Here is a 19,067-nt window from a genome sequence, read left to right on the forward strand (position 1 = left end):
CTCTGCATAGTCTGTGTTTATTCTAGAAAACTACCACTGAAGATTAAAGTCTCACAGGCAAGAAATGCTATTTTCAGTAAGAATTTTACCTGGGAAAATAGAATTTGCCCCGTTGACATGGTGTGCCCATCAGTGCAGCACCTCGGCAAGGTAGGACATGCTTAAAGCAGCCATTTGAGAGATCTCCTGCAATGGGGATCGCACTGTGCTCTCGTGCACGACCCAGAAGCAGCTGGAAGCTGAGGAGACTCTCTGTTCTTCTTGCTCCTGCAGACAGCATGAATAGGACCGGGTCGTCAGGGCAGGGTCAGGGACAAATGCAGAGCACTTGGGGGGTGGCCCCTACAACGAACTGCCCTCATGGTACCCACAGAGCTGTCCCAGAGTCCTCTGCCCCCACAGCCTCTACTTCAGCTTGTGAGATCCTGAGTGTTCAGTGCACACTGCAGGGCCAACATTTATTTCCCTGTGAGGTCATTTCTATATGCATAGCGGGCAGTCCCTGGTTTGCTTTTCCAAAAGACTTTCTCTGTAAGTGTGAAATAAGCTCATCCTCCTGCCCCATGTTGGAGGAGCACCTACTGCTGCCTCCTGCACAGAGACCCGGAGCAGCCCGAGCAGAGCTGAGGAACTGCTGGCTTTCTGAGCTTTGCTTCTGTCACCTGCTGCACTCATGCTTCTGCCAAAGCAAACTCTTTCCAGCTTTGCTGAATGCACACAGCCTTGCTGTCTTGTCAGTGCACTGAATAAGAAGACAAAATACTGCTGACATCACTTGTCTTTTACATCCAGACTTTACTGAGCTTCACAAAAGGCAAAAATCAGTTGTTTCTGTTTTTCTTGGTATGTTAAAGTACAGCCCGTCTCAGTTTGGCATGAGGTGTTTATTCTGTTCTGCAGAAGGGCGCAGGCACTCCCATAATATATATCCCAGATTTAAACTATATTACATGCTGGAAATTGTTATAGCAAAAAACAAAACCAACAAGTGTTCTCCAAATTGCTGCAATCCCTGAGCAAGAAAACATAATGTGGCAGAAAACTGATGGATTGGACTCACTGTCTGAACCTCTGGAAGTTTCAGCAGCTTACATTTATTAGGCTTTAACTGGGCACTTTATTGGCGATAAAGTATCCCTCTCTGCGTCCTGCAATAACGTGAACGTGCTCAGAACATGTGAGCTGCTGCTAATTAATCCAGTTGTGATTATCTGGGGTGTTTTACAGTGTGTCATTTTGGCCAGTGTGCAAATGCTGTGTGAGATCTGCTCACCCTTCTGAATGAGAGCATGAGCTGCTCTGGACAATAGCAAAAATCTCCCAGGTAAATGCATGGAACTGGGGACTTGGCTTTAGTCTTCACCCACGGCATAAGGATTACTGTGGGAGTAAGGGATGGTCTGCTACCATTATATGTTCTATGTAAGATAGTATTTTTTGTATTTAAATTCACATTGAATATCCTCTATCCAAAAATAGAGGTATTTCCTACTCTGCACTCCCCACCCCCTTTACACAACCAAGGACATATTTAAAACTTAAGGGCAAATGTTCCATAAAAAGCTGCCCAACCCTTTGCAAATTCCCTGCATAACTCTCGCATGCATCCTCTAACTTTAGTCCATCCCTTCTCCGAAGTTGTAATTTGCCCTCCAGTCCTTTTCTCTCTTTCTTTACAATCGTTCAGATGGCAATTAGCTCAGGAGAAGCACTTAGAGCTTTGCTTCAATTACAGATCCCTCCATCTCAAGTTATATGCTCTCCTGTTTGATGCTAATTTCAATGTTGTTTTGCATGAAACATCAGTCCAAATTCTTGAATTGTTCCCCCCTTATCTGAGGTTTGTCTCCTGCTTTCCACCCATGGGTGTGGTGATCTATGTCCCACACGGACCCAAAGCTCACACTCCTCACACAGGACTAGGTTTTGTTAAATAAAATCCCTTTAGGCAGAACACTGAAGCTAAAGAAGAAGTAGACTAGTGCTGAGCATTACTACAGTCCTTTTCTCTCCATCAAACTCAAAGCTTCACAAAGAGAAGTAAATATTTTCATCTGCGTTTTACACGTGCGTGAACTGAGCAGAGGGGGAAGACTTTTGTGAGACTGATGTGACACGGAGCCAAAGAGGTCTGGGGGGTTTGGTGGCTCTGAGGACATTGCCCCTTTTTTCCTTCAATAATTGTATTTATCATTAGGATGCTATAACTGGGGAGAGCTACAAGAGTTAGCAAAATTTTCCTTTCTCTGTATACTCAATTTTTTTTCTATTTAAGAATAATTAATTAATACTTGAATACATTAATGTAATAACTTGAAGCAATTGTTGCTCATGCTGTGAACCTCAACACCAACCCCTGTCCTGTATAACTCTATCAGTGCTTCCTATTCCAGCCCCCAAAGATATCCTTTCTTTCTTTCTGAGAAAACACTTTGGGGCAGAACGAATTTAAGGAGCATTTTGGGGGAGAAATACTATTTTGGGAACAGAATGTTGGGGTGCTGAGTGCTGTGAAACACCCATCATAAGAAGCAGCACGAGGTGCCCTTCGGAATTTTGAGAAAGCAAAGACTGCTTGTCATCACGGAGGTAATTGTGGCTGAAAAATGACACTGGACTTAGAATTGTATATGACACTTTCGTTCTTGGCCTTTCTCTTCACCCCCCTCTCCCACCCCCCAAATTTCTACTGCTGTATATTAAGCATCCGCCTTGTGAAGTTAGAGTAGCTCATAAAAGCGTTAAGTAAAAAGTCAAAACTTACATGGGAACAGTTACATTTTCTCTGTGTGGCCATAATGAGGTTATTTATGGTACATGTAGGAAAGATTAAAGGTTTTCATAATAAAGGAAAGCAAGAGCTCAAGAATTGGGTGCCTCCTAACAGCACTGACTCTCAAGACAGGATAAATCACCCAAGCAACCATTAAAACTTCAAGAAGATTGCTTGTAAACCTCCAAGCAATGCCAATAAAGCATATTCCTTGGCATATAGCAGTCCATATGGTGGAGCTCAGCAGTTTTTCAGAAGTGAGGGCTATTCACAATTTAACCCTACTGTCTTTTCCCTTATAGGGCGTAGTGCCAATGAACCACTATCAAATCAATGCAGTCTTTAAATGCGGGATGGTGGGGGGCATGGAGAGCAGACTGCAACCTCAGGAAAAGTTAACTTAGCAGGAAGAGGACTTCTTGAGTGCATGAAGATGTTTTTAATTCACGTGTTTAGGAACTCGGTGCCATTTTTCACTATGTTGCTTCGTGGGGATCTCCCATCATAACAAAATGTTAGAGACACATTTTTACGGGCCATCAGGAAGTTAGGAAAATAGTCCAAGGCCCTTCACGGTTCTGGTTCATCTGCATTTTTAAAAAGTCAAGTTTTCCCATTCCTCCTACTCTGAAAGGCCAAGGTAGTGAGAGCAGCACTAAATCACAGTGTAGATTTGAGTGCGGCATCACATCAGCAACTGCGTGGGACAAAGCCAGAAATGCCCCCTTACTTTTTACACCGGAGAGAAAAGCCCCAAACCAATGGTGTTGTTCCTTTTGTTGCTGTTGTTCCTTGTTAGGAAACCTAAAGCAAGAGATGTGATCCTACAGGCTGAGGCTGTACCAAAGTAGGCATGAGAAAATGCAGGTAGGATGTACTGTGCGTTAGTGCTGGCTGCGGGCGAGTCTCAGAGATGGACCCCTTAGTTCTGCAGAGCCTTTGGATTGCTTTTCTGTTTCTTTGCCAGTCCTTACTCAATGGAGGTTACCAAGTGTGACCTCCACGTTAATTCTTAGCCCTGATTTAAGAAAGTGCTACAAATTTACGAAGCCTTACTCCTGCACCCCGCGGGCTCCATGTGGAATCCGCAGTGCATTTCTGGGGAACTGCTGACAGCAGCCTCGTTTCCCACACTGACATCTTGATTCTCACTGAGGGGATTTCTGGTGTTGTTGCACAATAAATAGCAGTGATGAGGAATACCTACTGGTATTCGAGCAAGGAAGATTTAAGCAAATGTTCAGACTATGGGAAATACTTTTTTTTCCAGGCAATAATGTAAGAAAGAAACATCAAGTAAGCCTAAATCTCCTATAAATACAATAATATTAGTCAGTTGCAGAGAAAAGTTAATTAGTACCTCACCTGATATAAACATTCATTGTTATATTAATGTTCAGAGAGTTGTTCTCAAACCATGCTGCAGTAATTGTCCTATTTAATCGAGCTCATTGAACGTGTTCCTCAGTGACTCTGTATACATGGGCTAGGATTTCCCTATAGGGGACGTGGATCCAAAATGTCTGTCCATGCAAACCATGCAATAATGCACACTCCAGGGCAGTCCTCAGATGTCACAGTTATTACTACCATAGATTACATCAAATCTGACTTAGAAAAGCAATGAGCACTCAAGCCCCCCCAGAATGAAGGAACACCACATTGCATGCATGCGTAGGCAAGGAATATTTTATTTGTGTTTGTGGGGAGGTTCAAAAGCACTGAAGATTCAGAGCTACATTAAGACTGAAGCAGTGAAGTGAATGGGAACCAATCTAAGAAAACGTAGCCCACTAAAATCTCATTGCTGTTTACTTCATCCCCCTTCCTCTTCAGAAACCCATGCATTACCAGCACAGCATCAGATATTTCGAAGTGCTCTTCTGAATTAACAGTCTTATCCACGTAGCAAAATCGTTCAGTGGAGCATCCAGAAATGCCCATGAGATTTGAAGGTAGCCTGGAAATCTTTCAAAGGACACCGAAGATAACTGCACTGAGTCTTCTATTGCATTTCCATTTTATGGCATCTTTTTATATTCTGTAGTAGGCTTTTCTGAATAAAAATGAGACAGCCTCTTAAGAGGCCTTTTTATTATTTGCATTTGGCAAAAACAGCCTTAATGAGCTGTTAAGAGTCATTCCCCAGTCCTATTGTTGGCGATGCATGGGAGCCTGTAAAGTGCTGAAAAGCCAAAAGACAATTTATGATCCCTGATGCTATCCCTTCCTGAGACAATCCTTCAGAAAGGAAGATATCTGGGGAGTAGGAAGTTCCATTATGTAAATGTCTGACTAACTTTCACCGGAGTCATAACTGTGGAATTTGCTATTTTCATTTCACAACTGTTTACGCTCTCTGAGTTCCCCTTGAAAGCGTCAGTGCCATCATGCACTGCATGGCCCTTCAGCTCCGCAGCGCTGGGGAGTAGGAAGATGAGTCAAGTGAAATTCCCCATTCCTTTCCAGGACTAAATTCCAAGCAGGCACTAATTAATTTACAGATTTCTTTTTTTTTTAAAGCACTGTTCATGTTTAATATCTGGCGGCAGCGGCCCCTTTGTCAGCACTAGTTGCATTAGCCTCGTGCACACAGATCTGGAAAGTGTAAGGGAACAAGAATTCACTGACATATGGGACAAGGGGGTTATTCAGCACTGTGGGGGAAAAAAAAAAACATGAAACAAAGAGTTTCACAAGTTTCTGCAGCAGATGGATCTGTGGTTCTTGGCATTGTTTTCTCTTTGAAAATGGACAGCAAGCAGTGGGTGTCAGAGGTGTTTGTTATTGACTGAGGTGCTGAAAAGGCAATCAAATATTTGTGACAAAGGCAAAGACCTTGGATGTTATCATTGACACCCAGACGCCTCAAGAAAAGAGCAAATATTGCATTCATCGTATTGTCTCTTACTGTAAAGGCAAAATGACATCTGTCACCAGGTTCCTGTGTATCGATCTGCTTCAGCCCTTCCTAACTCAAATACTGTAAATGGATGAGGAATCGCTTTGTCAGTGCGACAGTAATTAAGTGATTTTCTCGCTGTCTGAACAAAGAGATGACCCGATGAGGCCTTCTGTTTGTGCAATTTTTCCTGTTTTGAGAGCAACACTTTCTTTGGTAATAAAAAGAAGGGTGGCATTAAGCTGCAAGGCGGCTGCAAGCTGGCCGTCCCAGCAAGCTGTCAGGGCCTGGCCTCGGTGTGCAGCTCAGAGCTCTCTGGGGCAAGTAGAGATGGAGCCGCCCTGGTGAGCAGCAGCCCTGTGCCTTCCTGCCTGCGTCCTGCGGGTCGCAGCCTGGCATGCAGGCACACGTGGATGCAGGCAGTGAGAATCTGGGCCGTGGTTACATTCAGCTTTTCATCTGGTGTGGAAGCGTACACCGTGTTCCTGATTTGCATTTGGATGTATAATTTTCAAGCTGTTCTTGACTAAACAATGAAATGTCTGTAATTTGATTGCCTTCCCTTTGTTGGTGCACATAATAGTCACTTCTGTTCTCCTGCAACAGAATAAAGTTTCCAAAAATAAAGCGACTTTGCCCTCCTGAAGGTGCCAGCCCAGGTGCCACTTCTTGCCCTTAGGAAGACAACTCGGCGTCACATATCTGTCTTTTTCAGTCGTATTTTTCTGCTTGATATTTGAAATCCCCTGAAATGTTGGAGTCTGATTCTGACCTCGCATCTTAAAATCTGTGGAGTGACTTTAAGACTCGTTCCTTCTTCCATTAATAGCAATATAACTGCAGTATAATTTTTCCCCATTGGGGAAATATCGCCTCGTTGTTTTGTTAAACCCAGAGCGCTTTGTCTGCAGTGTACTCATCAGCAATTACTCATGTGCTGAGCGTTTTGTCACAGTTACTTACTGCTTACAAGCCAGTTATACATAGCAAACAGGGCCAGACTCTTGCTGCTGCAAGCAGCTGTAAGGAGTGTGACAATACAACCATGCAAATTTGCAGCAGCTGGATTCTTGGCTCCTCACTTGGCTTCTGATTATTTAAAAATGTTCTCTCCTTCTGTAATTTTATTTGCATAAAAACACAGCACAATAATTTGACGACTACTCACCCTCACGCTGTGCACAGAAACAAAACAGCTTGCGATGGAACTGAGCAATCCCTTCTCTTCCCCCTGAAATCACACATCTTTCGCTTTCTCTCCTATGGTGTGACTTACAAAAGTGGCTTACAGTGCAGTGGGGAAATGAGTAATGCGGAGTTGTTAAATGAAAAGGATTATTGTTCAGTTAGCTCGTGGAACAAAGCTTCCCAATAAATGTCGTGTTCTGCCGGGCACTGGCTGCTTTGTGCACTTCATACCACAGTCATACTGTTCCCGAGTGCTCATCCGCAGCAGTATTCTTTAATGCTTAACTCGGTGACCTCACAAAAATAATTGGTGTGAAGCAAATTTACTTAGCCCTCTGCTTTTATTTGCTGACTGAATGGCTCCAAGAATTGTGCATATTGTTTATGGAAATGAAGAGAGAAAAGAAAACAGAAAGTTGCTCTGCAGATAAGACGGCCGTGCACAGAAGGAAGGCGGGGGCTCAGTGCCAGTCCCCCCTGCACTGCGGGCACCTCAGGCAGGATGCTGACACACTGATACAGCTGCAAATCAGCTCGGTGACTGCGAAGGTCCAGGACAGCTGCTGTGATTTAAAACAGTTAACATTTTTGACATTATTAAGTTAAAATTTCGGGTTTATCTGTGAGCTTTGACCAGTAATTATCCCCCAGATGCAAACAGCAGTAATTTATAAGCAGATTTCTCCTGACTTGCAAGTGAAAGGACAGGATAGATTCTCATTTCTCTGTAAAAGTCTGTACAAACCCTGGCATAGCCCTAATTGAACCGTTGGGGGAAGAGTTTTGGCACGAGCTGTGTTCCAACCTCAGAGCATCGTGCCCAGCTGCCCTTCCCTGTCCCATAGCATCGTGCCCAGCTGCACCCTGCCCTGCACCAGCCACAGCTCCGTGCACCCCGAGGTGCTGCAGGAGGACAGGGCAGAACTCCGCCAATTTGTGAGCAAATACATTTATACACGTACATACGTGAATCCTCCCCATGGAAAAATCCACTCCCGCAGCTTAAATCGGTGATAGACGTAGCAGCATCGCTGGGCCTGATGTGCATGTGATAGAACCACGCTACAAAAGCAGCTTACCAAACAGCTTGCAGAGATTAGCTAACAAGAACTAAGTTATTCTTTTCAGAAGGTGTTATTAGCATATTTTTCATCAATACTATACTTAACAGCTACTACATAGCAGGAAGTGGTATTTAACCTCTTGTTACAATGTAACGAGATTACTTTGTATGGTTATGTTACATTCCATTCATAAAGGCCCTCCTGTGTCCAGTTAATTAGATTCACTGTTTGGCAGCATTAGCTTGAAGAAAATGCAACAAAACGTATTTGGAATATTTAAATGTTAAGCCTTTGTTTTGCCTTTCTTTCTTTCAGGCTGTACTGAGCTATGTAAAACTTGATATTGAGCGATTGGCATTCATTGCCCCCTCTGCCCGGCCTGATGAATGAGGAGCGTTAACCATTTAAATCCCCGCAGCTAATTCTCACAGTTCTCTGAAATGCGGGACGATCACCTCATTTCTGAGCCCAAACCGGGGGGGTTTGGTGTTGTTCGGCTGCAGCTCTGCGCTGTCAGGACTCTCTTGCTGCAAGGTTTGCTTTCCAGTGAGCTCAGGCTCGGTTTGGGCAGGGGAACTTGGAAGGGGCTGAATCACAGAGTGGCCAGGGTTGGAAGGGACCTCAAGGATCACGAATCTCCAACCCTGATCTGAGTTCAGAGCCTGGAATCGAGCAGTAAGGCAGGGGTTTGGAATGCCCGATTTCTGCCTGAAGTGGCTGCTGTGGTCTTAGCAGTTTTCCTGTGAAAAAAGTGTCCTTTTCTTCTTTTACTTCTTTTCTTAAAGATTTCCTGGGTTGCACAGCTGGTGCCAGGAGTTCTATTCATGTGAAAGATCCAACATCAGTTAATAAAAGAATGAGCGAAGAAATAAACTTGCAAAGGCTGCGTGTAATTTGGAAGAGTTGCATCAAGCAAAGAGGGGTTGGCATCTCCCTCTTCCAGGAGCTCTTCTGTGCTTCCACAACAAAAGCCTTGAAAAGCAGGCAAACAGCTCTGCTCCTCCACCTTTCTGTCTTCTGTGGGAGCCATATCATATGGCTTTACTCTGTGTATAAAAAAACAAAAAAGTTTAAAAAGGAGGAGGAAAAAAATGTCCCAATCACTGATGAAATGCAGCACTGCAGTGCAACATTGCCACTGTTGCACACCTGGCCGTGGTGTTACAGGCTGCACTACCAGTGCAGATGCACAAAAGTCACATTGGATCTTTTTTTTCTGCCCTGCCTTCCACCCACCTTCCCAAGATCATCAACACAGCCCTCACCCTCTGCACTCATTTTAGGCAAAAGAAAATTTACAAGAGAGCAGGGAAAGTATATTTATGTATTTCCATGTCCAGTGTTATTATTATTATTTAAAATAAAAATAAAACATTTGTAGATATTTGTTCTGCATGAAAACCTGATAACTGCATTCAAATTATTGTCTGTTTGTTTGTTTGTTTGATGCTCTGAAAGTGCAGCCAAGCTGTCCTGAATCCCACACAGCGCCCACTTCGGCTGCAGGCAGGGCAGCTCCAGCCCTACAGCCAGCCATCAGCAGCTGTGACTTGCACTTCCAGAGCACTGTGGGGCAGATGGAGCCCACAGGCACAATGGTGCCCGCAGAGGGAAGGGGACACGTGGCCACCTGTGGCTGTGGGCACCTGGGCCACTGCCCATCTCTCTGGGGCAGCCTCAGCCACAAGTCTCACGGGAAGGGCCCTCCCCACACATGCACCAGTCACACTGGGTAACAAATTCCAGCTTTTCCACGACTTCTTTCAGATAAGAAATTCTTTAAAATATTTTGTTTGCGTGTTTCCAGGCTGCAAAATTAATTTAAAGGGACACTGCCAAGGTTAGCAAGCTCAGAATTTGATTTGAGTGACTGTGTGTGTTTCCTAATGACTTTGTAAAGTCTGCAGAGATCTTTACATGAACGCTCCTTCATTTTATTGTATTGTTTTCTCAAGACAAAGATATTTCTCCAGGGAAAATGTATAAAGGCTGCAGGTCTGGCTTCATGGGCACTCCTACTAAATCCGCCCGGTGCTCATACATAAAGGAAGGAAAGCAAATTAGAAAGAAAGAAAGCTTCTCTTTCAAGCTTTCCAAAAAAATGAGTTTATTTTAAAAAGAAAAAGGAGTTGAACCAAGAGTGCTGTGCAGCAACTTAAGCAACACTGGTTGAAATTTAAAAACCAAACGAACGTAGCAAGTGTTTGTTGGTGGATTATGGGGCACTCATTGACTCCAGCAGAGTTCCCACACTTCCCAGGGCTGCACTCTCCCAACATCTGCTTCAACCCTTCCAGATGCAACCAACTAATCCCCACATCTGCACTTTTCCACTGTAATTGCTGGATTTATCAATTATTCAGTCGATAACCTGTAAGATGTGTATCCTCCTATATGCAGTTGCAGAGTCTTCCTTTCCCCCTCACTGTGACTTTGCTTGATGAAACAAGGCAGTGATGCTTTTGGGTTCCTTGTTGGCTTTGCCTCAAATACATGGGCACGAATGTCATTATGTGCCACCTTTAGCTCTGGAAATAGAGCTCTCATTCAGATATCTTACTGACAGCGTGGTTGTGGCTTTAGCTGATTGTAGAAATGGCCCAGTTGGAATAACAGAATGTCCCATTCAATACAAGCCCTGCAGACTTGCCAAAGATGAGGTGATCTGCTCTTGAACTGTGAGTTATCATAGAATCAGATACAGATAATTTCATCTTGAAGGTAAATACCTATTCCTATGGTATCACTTCAGAAAGGAAACTCAAGGAAAGTTCCCAAAATACATCCGTGTGGTTGAATTAAAGAGGTAGTCTTACCTCTACCAGTTCTGAAGTTCCCTAAAGCCAGTGCCAAGCGTTTTTCTATAACATTTTCTGTTACAGCTTTGTGTTTATTGGTTGTTCTGGCGTTCTGTCTTTATTTCAAGAGTGAAATAAGGACACATACTTACTCATATGGATAAATATTCTTACTTGTCCAGATTCATAAGTGGTACAGAGAAGTGATGGAAGCTTGTTCTGCTGGTAGGTGTCCTCTCTAATGTTTCGCTCTGTTTCTGTTCGTTTGCAGCAGCCAGCAGAAGAACACATGGAACTGCACTGCACAACAAACTGTCGTGACATGAGGATGGGCTGTCCCGACATGAAGATGGGCTGTCGTGACATGAGGATGGGCTGTCGTGACATGAGGATGCTGTCACAACACGCCAAGTTTCTGGGTGCAGGTGGGAGCTGTCCAGCAGGGCCTGGAGCTGCAGGGGCTCCCAGCTGCTGCTCTGCCTCACATCCTGGGAGCCACCGACTCTGTTCTGCTACACCAGGCAAACACCAGGGGTTGGTTTCATCTCCTGTAAAAGCAAGAGAAGCGGCGTGCAGTGAGTCCTCCCTTCTTTATGAGCACACACACACACACACACGGTTTGTGGCCTCGGTGTTGGTGCCAAACAAGCTCAGCACAGCTGTGGCAGCCCTCCATCCCTGCTGGAAAGGAAGCACCCACTTGCACAGGTCACTGTGGGAAACACAAAACTGATCGTATAGGGATTTGTTTAAGGCTGCATCGTATCCCTTACATGAAAGCAGTATCTGTAGGAGCACTCTTTATTCCTTTCCTGCAGGGCTTTCTTGAGTATCTTTTTTCCCATCTGTGTTTTAGGACCCTTCCCATTTCACCTCTTACTGATAAACCATTAGGCTGAAGAGCAAAAAGCAACACAACTGCTCCTCCATTTGTCCGGTCAGAGACTGAAGGAAGCTATATGTGATGGAATTCAGCAAAGTATTGTGTCACACCCCAAAATTTAAACTGCTTCCACCAGGATTGCGGATATGCACAATGTTGGGCATGCACACAAGTAGCTTGTCAAATGGTGGCCTAAAATGACGTGCTATTTGTCAGTATAAATTCTACTTTAACACTTATTCTGGACCACCATGGTAAAATAAATCATTATCTTTGCCACTTAGTACTAATGAAAAACAATATTATCGGTATTTCTTCTATAGCAATTCACTCAAAGAGAAATGCTGTGCAATTACAGGGGGTGGCTAACCATGCCTCTTGATCAACCTGATAATTAATCGGAATAGAAGAAAAAGCCTTGTATTTCTGAGTGCTGATCAGGCAGCAAAGGCACTCCAAACATCTGAAGAAAAAACAGTTTGTTAATTGCTGTCTAGACAGTTTATTGCTGCAATAAGATCAAAACACAGAATACTGAGGTTTGGGGTATGAATCATGCAGACTAAACAATTGTTTTATTGCATTTACAGAGCACTTGATTTATAATGCAGTCAGTTTGGTAATAAAATTCCTCTATTGTATATCCTGAATAATTTCACCTCTTTCTGCATCTTTCTGTTTTAATTCTTTATCAGGATGTTTTAAAAATATCCTTATGGAGGGCAGATTACTGTTGTGTACGTATAAAGTTACCTACCTCAGACCTCAGTTATATCATCACTGAGCATACAGTGCTCAGCTGAGCCTTTGTCAGCTGCTGGAACTAAGGACACATTGAAGAACAGATTTATTGGGCTGCTGTGTGCAGTGAGCACACTAGAGGAGAAGTAAGACTGTCCCATTGCAAGAGGTTTCATTCTACTTCATGCTGAACTAAAAGGAATTGTTCAGGCAAGTGACTTTTTTTCTTTGATACTTATTACTCTGCAAAACATTTTTCCTGAAAGGAATGATTCATCTCTCTTCTTGTGTGAGTACCTCTGGAAGACCACAGTTTAAGGGGATTTTCCCAGAAACCCAGAAACTACTGGGATGAAGTAAGTTACTCTTGTCTTCAGTGAGTGCTGAAGTGAGATAAAGGAATAGCTGCATGAAACTGAGTCTGCACAATATGCCAATTTTCCAGGGAACATAAAGTGTTGTTGCCTATGTCTTTATATAAGAAAACTTTGTATTGTTTTCCATTTCTCAGTTTTGTGATCATTGTGATCATCCCAGTGTCCATGAGATGCAAAGACAAAACGAATTGGAGTGTAGTTTTGGAGTGAAATCAAACCAAAGATCCCACGTAGGGCAGGACCAACTTTTCTGGGTATCCTGAACACATGAGGAGACAAATCTGCAGAGACAGCTGGAGGAGCACAGGGGATGGTGTGCAGCACCGAGGAGGAGCTGGCATGAGAAAAGGTGGGACTGGGTGACTCGCTGGGCACTGTTTGTTCACGACCGACCCTACAGTTCTGTGCTCCTAGGAAGGCAGGAGCCTCGGGAGTGTGCTCAGATGAGGAGCCTGTTGGAGGCTGGGGCCCATCTGGTGGTTCCACAGGTTCTGGGACACTTCCTGGGAGCGTGCAGCAGGCACAGACAGCGTGTTCTTTGCTCCAGAACTGTCCCTGGGACAAAAGAGCAGAGGAGTTTATGGTGGAGAAAGGCAGAGCAAGATAATTATGTCCAGGGAAAGGCACCAAAGTGTTGTAGGTGATATGAGCAACAAGTGTAGGTGCTGAGAGGAATCAGGGACCAAAGACCGTGGGAACTGCAGCACAGCAGCCAGTGTGCAATCCTACACAGCACTCTGCCCCTTCCTCCTCCGGCAGCGCACCTTCTCTCCATCAGTTCTATGTGAGCTGTTACAAGAACACGTATCTGGGGCAGTCAACCCTTTGTGTTTTCTTTTACATGGCTTTAAATGCTGTTAGAAGTACTTCTGTTGTTTATTGCTGCTCAATAAAGTTTTATCTTGTGAGAGTCATGATTTATTTACTCCATCTTGCAGAACCGACATGTGCTTTCTCCTGCATCAGCACCCCTTTACCAGATTCATAAAATGTGTTAACAATTCATTTAAAATTCATATAGAAGCCAAGTACAGTTCCTTCCCAAAGCTGCACCAAGTAATATAAAGCAGCACGTGCCCTGACATATGGCACACCATCAGCGTGTGCCTCCCTCAGCTGTAAGTACTGCAGAGTGCTTTTGCAATTGCTCCTGTGACCAGCCAGTCAAACAGTATCTTCCCATTTTCCAGTTACACAGAGTTTTTGTTAATTTTGCCTCTTGGCTTCCTTAAAAACACAGATTATTGGGATAGTTGGTTTAGAGAAAGAGTGGCTGAGAGTTTGTCTCCAGCTTTTATCAACTGCTCGTTTAATGGGAGTTTTCACTTGCCCAGAGGAGATCTGCTTTTTGCTGTACGTCTGTGTTATGCAAGGAAAAGGTAAGGCGAAAATCAAAACAAGAATTTCTATCTCAGTGTGCTTCTCTGGGATAATCACCTTTGTAATAGCTCCACCAACAGCTTTCCTTCTGAGAGGTGCGATCGTTTTGTGCCTTCGGTGACCTTTTTCTAATGGCTGTGAAATGTCCCTGGTTATTCCCTTTCCCTGCTATGTTTCGTGTTCCTGCAGTGTAGCCACTCACGCCGCTCCTATTTTCCTTTTCCAGCACCAAGAGCCATGGCTGTGAGCATGAACCCAGGACTGCCCACCTCCAGGCTCCTCACAGCAGGGCGCTGCCACTTCCAGGTGGAGCCACGACAGGACAGATGTGGGAACACAACCTGAGCCTTCAGCATCCTCTGGTATCTCATGATACTTCATAGTCCCCAACCAAGTTGTACGTAAGGAATCCGCAGTGCCTCTGCAACGCTCTTTTTTCCCTCTCTATTCCCATGTTAATAGTGTCATGTGCTGAGAGGGGCACATTTGGGATTTCCAGAGCGAAAACTATTGGCAGTTTTATGCTGGCCCATACAGTAACAATACAGTTTTGGGGTGTGGACAGGTCCCAGGCATGTGCTTAGGCTCTAGCTGTCCTTCAGAGGAATACCCAGCTGGGCAGCCCTGCTCACTGTGGAGTTAGGAGTCCTTGCTGCATTCCTCACGATGTTGCTACACGTGTTTGTGCAATATTTGGCTTATTTGTGCAACATAATTAATGAAACATGTCTCATTGGCACCAGCATCCCTAGGGACCCTAAGCAAATGGGAGCCTCTGAAGCATTAAAGGGCCTTAAAAGCAGAAAATATTTACCACAAGTTTATTAAACCAAGCTTTACTGGTAGTAAATTAGCAGCCTGTAGACATGCCTTTTTCTTGCGGAGCTGATATTAATCTTTCAGAAAAATACAGCAACCTCTTACAATTTTCATTGCACTTTTCTTTCTTTCAGCTCCCAAGCACTTTGCAGCCCAGCCTCCGATGTCTGTTAAGCCCTCCCTTCTGTTCTCTGCAAAAAACAGCAACGAGGGAGAGGGACCCCCATTCGTGTGCCGACCTCAGAAAGTTTGAGAACGACACCAGGCCTCATCCAGTGCTCGCAGGGTCTGAGCAAAGCCCCGCACATAAAACCGCCGCGTTATTCCTTTTCATGGAGCCGCTGATCCATGACGCTGGAAGTATTTTAAAGACATTGACCCAGAGTCTCAGTAATGGAGCTGGGGGTGGTAGAAATGCCCGGTCTGTTCCTATATCTGCAGTTTAGGTTATGTGATCTTCCCGTGCTGCTTCAAAACCACAGAACACTGTGGGGGTGTTTGTGAATTTGCACAACTCTTATACTGCACCATTGTATGGTAAGTTATAGTGGAGCCTCTCCTGAGCTCATTAACAAAAGCCCATTGTGTGAGGGTGTTATGCCCCACGTGCTCAGCCCGGGACATGTACGTGTCTCACGAAAGTACTGGGGATCTTGCATGAGAACTGCTTTCTAGTATTTCTGCTTGGACTTTAATGACATTTGTGCAGGTGCACAGCTTGTAAAAGGAATCTTTTTCAATTCAGCTGTAGCAGCCATTCCTAGCAAAGCTGGATTTTTAGAAGCAGCCTCCAGAATTGTTGCTGCATCACTTAGTTTTACTCCTTATTATTTGCTAAGGCTGTGCTCGAGTGTATTTCCAGTAAATAGGGTATTTCTGTGTGTGGCTGGGAGAAGGCTTGTGCCCCTCCATGAAACCTAAATCAAGTCCAGGGCAACTGCAAGGGAGGATGCGTGCAGACACAAATAAGCTCTCTTCAGCACAATGCTGCTTCACATTAGTAGATGATTAAGTTTTATTGCAAGATCAAACCCTTTGTGTCATCAGTGTACCTGACTGTGTTTGATATAACTTGATAAGAGCTGAAGGTGTAAGTGGCAGGTGTGACCATGCTTCCATGACAGAAGAGACTGGCAACAGATCCAGAAATGGATCACAGGTCGGTAGATCAGCACTAAAAGGACTGTGGGGAAAAAAAAGTGCAGGGGTTTCTGTGCTGCTGGCAGCCATCGCTGCCCCACCAGTCCCTGTGCAGTGCAGCTGCAGATTTCTGGGAGCCCCCCGTGCTGCGGCCATGGCAGTGGGGCAGTGGGGCTGCCCAGCAGTGCTTTGCAGGGCCGGCATGGTGCACCCCTCCCCCCTCCTAAATCCTGCAGGGCTCAAGCTTATTTGTACAACAAACAAGGCCTGACTGGAGTTTACCGTGCAGAATTGTGCCTCTCTAATATCATTCAGCTGCGTGCGTATTTCATTGCAAAGAAAATAGAGCAAGGACTTCCATGAGGTTCCTTCATCGGTGGCCATTGCATTGATGCTAATTGCTCATTTGAATTCTTCACGTGTAAAGAAGCTTGTTGGGCAGGGTTCTGAAAAAATGTCCATCAGCAGCCACTCATTAAAGTACTCGGAGTTACAGGCACAAGCGGGATCAGAGTCACCACTTCTAGTTTCTGTCACACAGGCACCAACCCTTTATAAATCATTAATTTCCAGACTGTTTATTATCCGGGGGAAGTAACAAAGCAGTAGTATCACATAACACATCCTAAGAATGCCTTGTTCATTTTAAGAGCAAATAAAACTGAATAGCACCAAGTTGTTAGTGATGCAGCCTATGAGACGGAGCAGAAAGACAAAAAGGGGGATGAATCAGGCTGGGGCCACAGAACAAACAAGGGAATGGGTCAAAAAAGCCCTTGTGCTAGAGAGCCTCCACGTCCCGTATCTCCACACAGATGCTGTTTGTTTGCTACCAGGTGGAAATTGGCTCTGCTGGCTGCGCTGGGACAGCATGACAGTGCAGTGGGTGGGAAGATTTCCCCAGCTGCTGTTGCCATCCATCGGCGCTCTCACAGGAATGATTTAGCTCCTGTCCATGGGCAGGGAGCAGCGCGTTTCAAAAAATAATAATCAAAATTAATTACTTTGCCAAGAAAGCAAACCGCTGTTGTTTTGCTTACAAGCCCCCTTCTGTAATGCGTTGCTCACATGTTGCTCAGGGTGTGAGGAGGAGCTGACATTTACGTTTGTGTCAGCTGTGCCACAGAGCTGCAGTGCGGGGCGGGGGGTGAATGGGACCCAGTTCGTAGTGCTCACGGGGCAGTGCTGAGCTGTGCCCATCACTTATTCCTCCCAGTTCTGCTAGTAGCAGCAATGCCCGGCGCTGTCAGGCCTCGCAAGCACAGACCGTGTTGGCTTCTTCTCAGCTTAGCTTAAAGCCATCCCTGGTTTCGGAGGTACAAAGCTCTTTTCTGGCCAGCATTACTGAGCTTACACTGGGCTGGCTTTTTTGCTCGCCTCATTCAGCAGTCAAGTATTGCACTTCTGAAGGTGATGCTAACTGCAGCCCAGGCCTCCGAGACGATTATGGTCCATGTGTTACTTATTTTAGTCTCTTAAAGTTCCAAAACACTCCATTTTTACAGTCGCTATTTGAAGTTATTGTTAGTTACAAAATATTAGAAACATAGTTTCATCTATAAAATGCATAATTAATTTAATCTTTACCATATTTTGTTTTACATCGTACAGGAAGCAGTTTAGTCTGATGAGTACCACAGGCGTGTAATTAGTGCTATATACAGTAAACTTGATTATAACTTATACTGTCCACCCTGGCTCCAAAAATCCTTGCAGATTTTCATTCAGTTGCTGCCCTCTCTCTGAATGAAAGCTTTTCAGTTCAGCCATAATCATTCAGACCACACCGGTACCTTTCCATAGGTCGGATGTGGTGGCAGTTCTAACACAGGAGTTAGTGGGAAAGTCTCCAATTAGGCATTTGCTCTGTGTTTAGCATCTACCAGAGTTTAAATGCTGACCATCTGATTTCTTAAGCTGAGGTTTGCCTAAGTCAGGGTTTAATGGGCATCAGGACTGGGAGAGAAAAGGAAAGAGAAAATGCTTCTGAGGAATTTCTGAATTTCAGAGAGAAGGAGACACCTGCCCTGGCTGAATGAAAGGCCCCTTACGTGCTTATCTCCAACTGCCAACACTCAAACACCTTTAAAAATCAGGCAGGATGCTGATTTCTTTTTTTTTTTAATGCTTAAATGCATAACAGCAAATCCATTAAAAATTCTCCTTGCTCCTTTGATTTGTTCTTTCCATTGGCTGAGAATCTTTGGCAATGGATGCACCTCTGAGGGATCTGCCCTTGGTAGCTTTGGCTGAAGATGACTGAGGTGTAGCAGCAGCTTTAGGGCATCTAACAAAGCGCTCCTGCCATGAGCTCCTGCTTCTGGGTGAGGCATCCCTGGTGGGAGAGCAGTGCCCATGGGGGCAACGGGCCGCTGCGCGCGGGGGGGCCTCGCCAGGAGGAGGGGCAGCAGGGGGAGCGGGGCAGGCCATCCATTCTCCTATTACAGGCCATCCCTGTGTTTATATCATCTTGTTTAGCTTACTCCTAATGCACATCCTAAGACGTACCTCTAATACACATCCTAAGACATGTTTATGAAAATTCTTTATAAGCAAAATATTTTACTTCCATGGAGGAAGTTCAGATACAGAGCAGCCTCAGCGCCGCGCGGTCCCACATTGCTCCTGCCCTCCCTGTGCATCTTTTCCTGAAAAATTCAGCCTCCAGCCCACCCACATCACCGCAGCAAGAGCCAATAATCGTAACATATGGATCCTCGGCCAATCTTGTTTTGTTCTTGTTAACATGCTTGCAAGCAGTAATCATTCTTCAGAAGATTAAATACTACTTAGGGCTGCTGAAGGTGAGTTGTTAGCTGGACAGCCAGCAATGGGATTTTGGATCCATTTTTTGTTTTAATTCTTGAAGCGCTTCTTCAGAGCAGACCCCCATCCCTTCTTGCAGCACGCATTCCCTCGGTGTGATTCTCCACTGCCCACGAATTGGGAAATCTGAAACATCAGATGGGCATCATTGAACTGGTCAAACTACAGACACACCT

At 44.8% G+C, this 19,067-nt stretch overlaps 1 protein-coding gene across 1 annotated transcript in view; it reads left to right on the forward strand.

The window, feature by feature from the left end:
• The window catches only part of ZFP64 (ZFP64 zinc finger protein), an 85,506-nt gene extending 66,749 nt beyond the window's left edge, over positions 1–18,757 (forward strand). Inside the window, exons 7-9 of the transcript XR_016471863.1 lie at positions 10,997–13,075; positions 14,333–14,468; positions 15,060–18,757. The gene's annotated coding sequence lies outside the window, so the exon portion shown is untranslated. The remainder of the gene's footprint in view (positions 1–10,996; positions 13,076–14,332; positions 14,469–15,059) is intronic.
• Positions 18,758–19,067: the final 310 nt, after the last annotated feature.

This window comes from Phasianus colchicus, chromosome 17 (assembly GCF_987193195.1).
Source record: "Phasianus colchicus chromosome 17, bPhaCol1.hap1.1, whole genome shotgun sequence".
Classification (NCBI taxonomy): Eukaryota; Metazoa; Chordata; class Aves; order Galliformes; family Phasianidae; genus Phasianus; species Phasianus colchicus.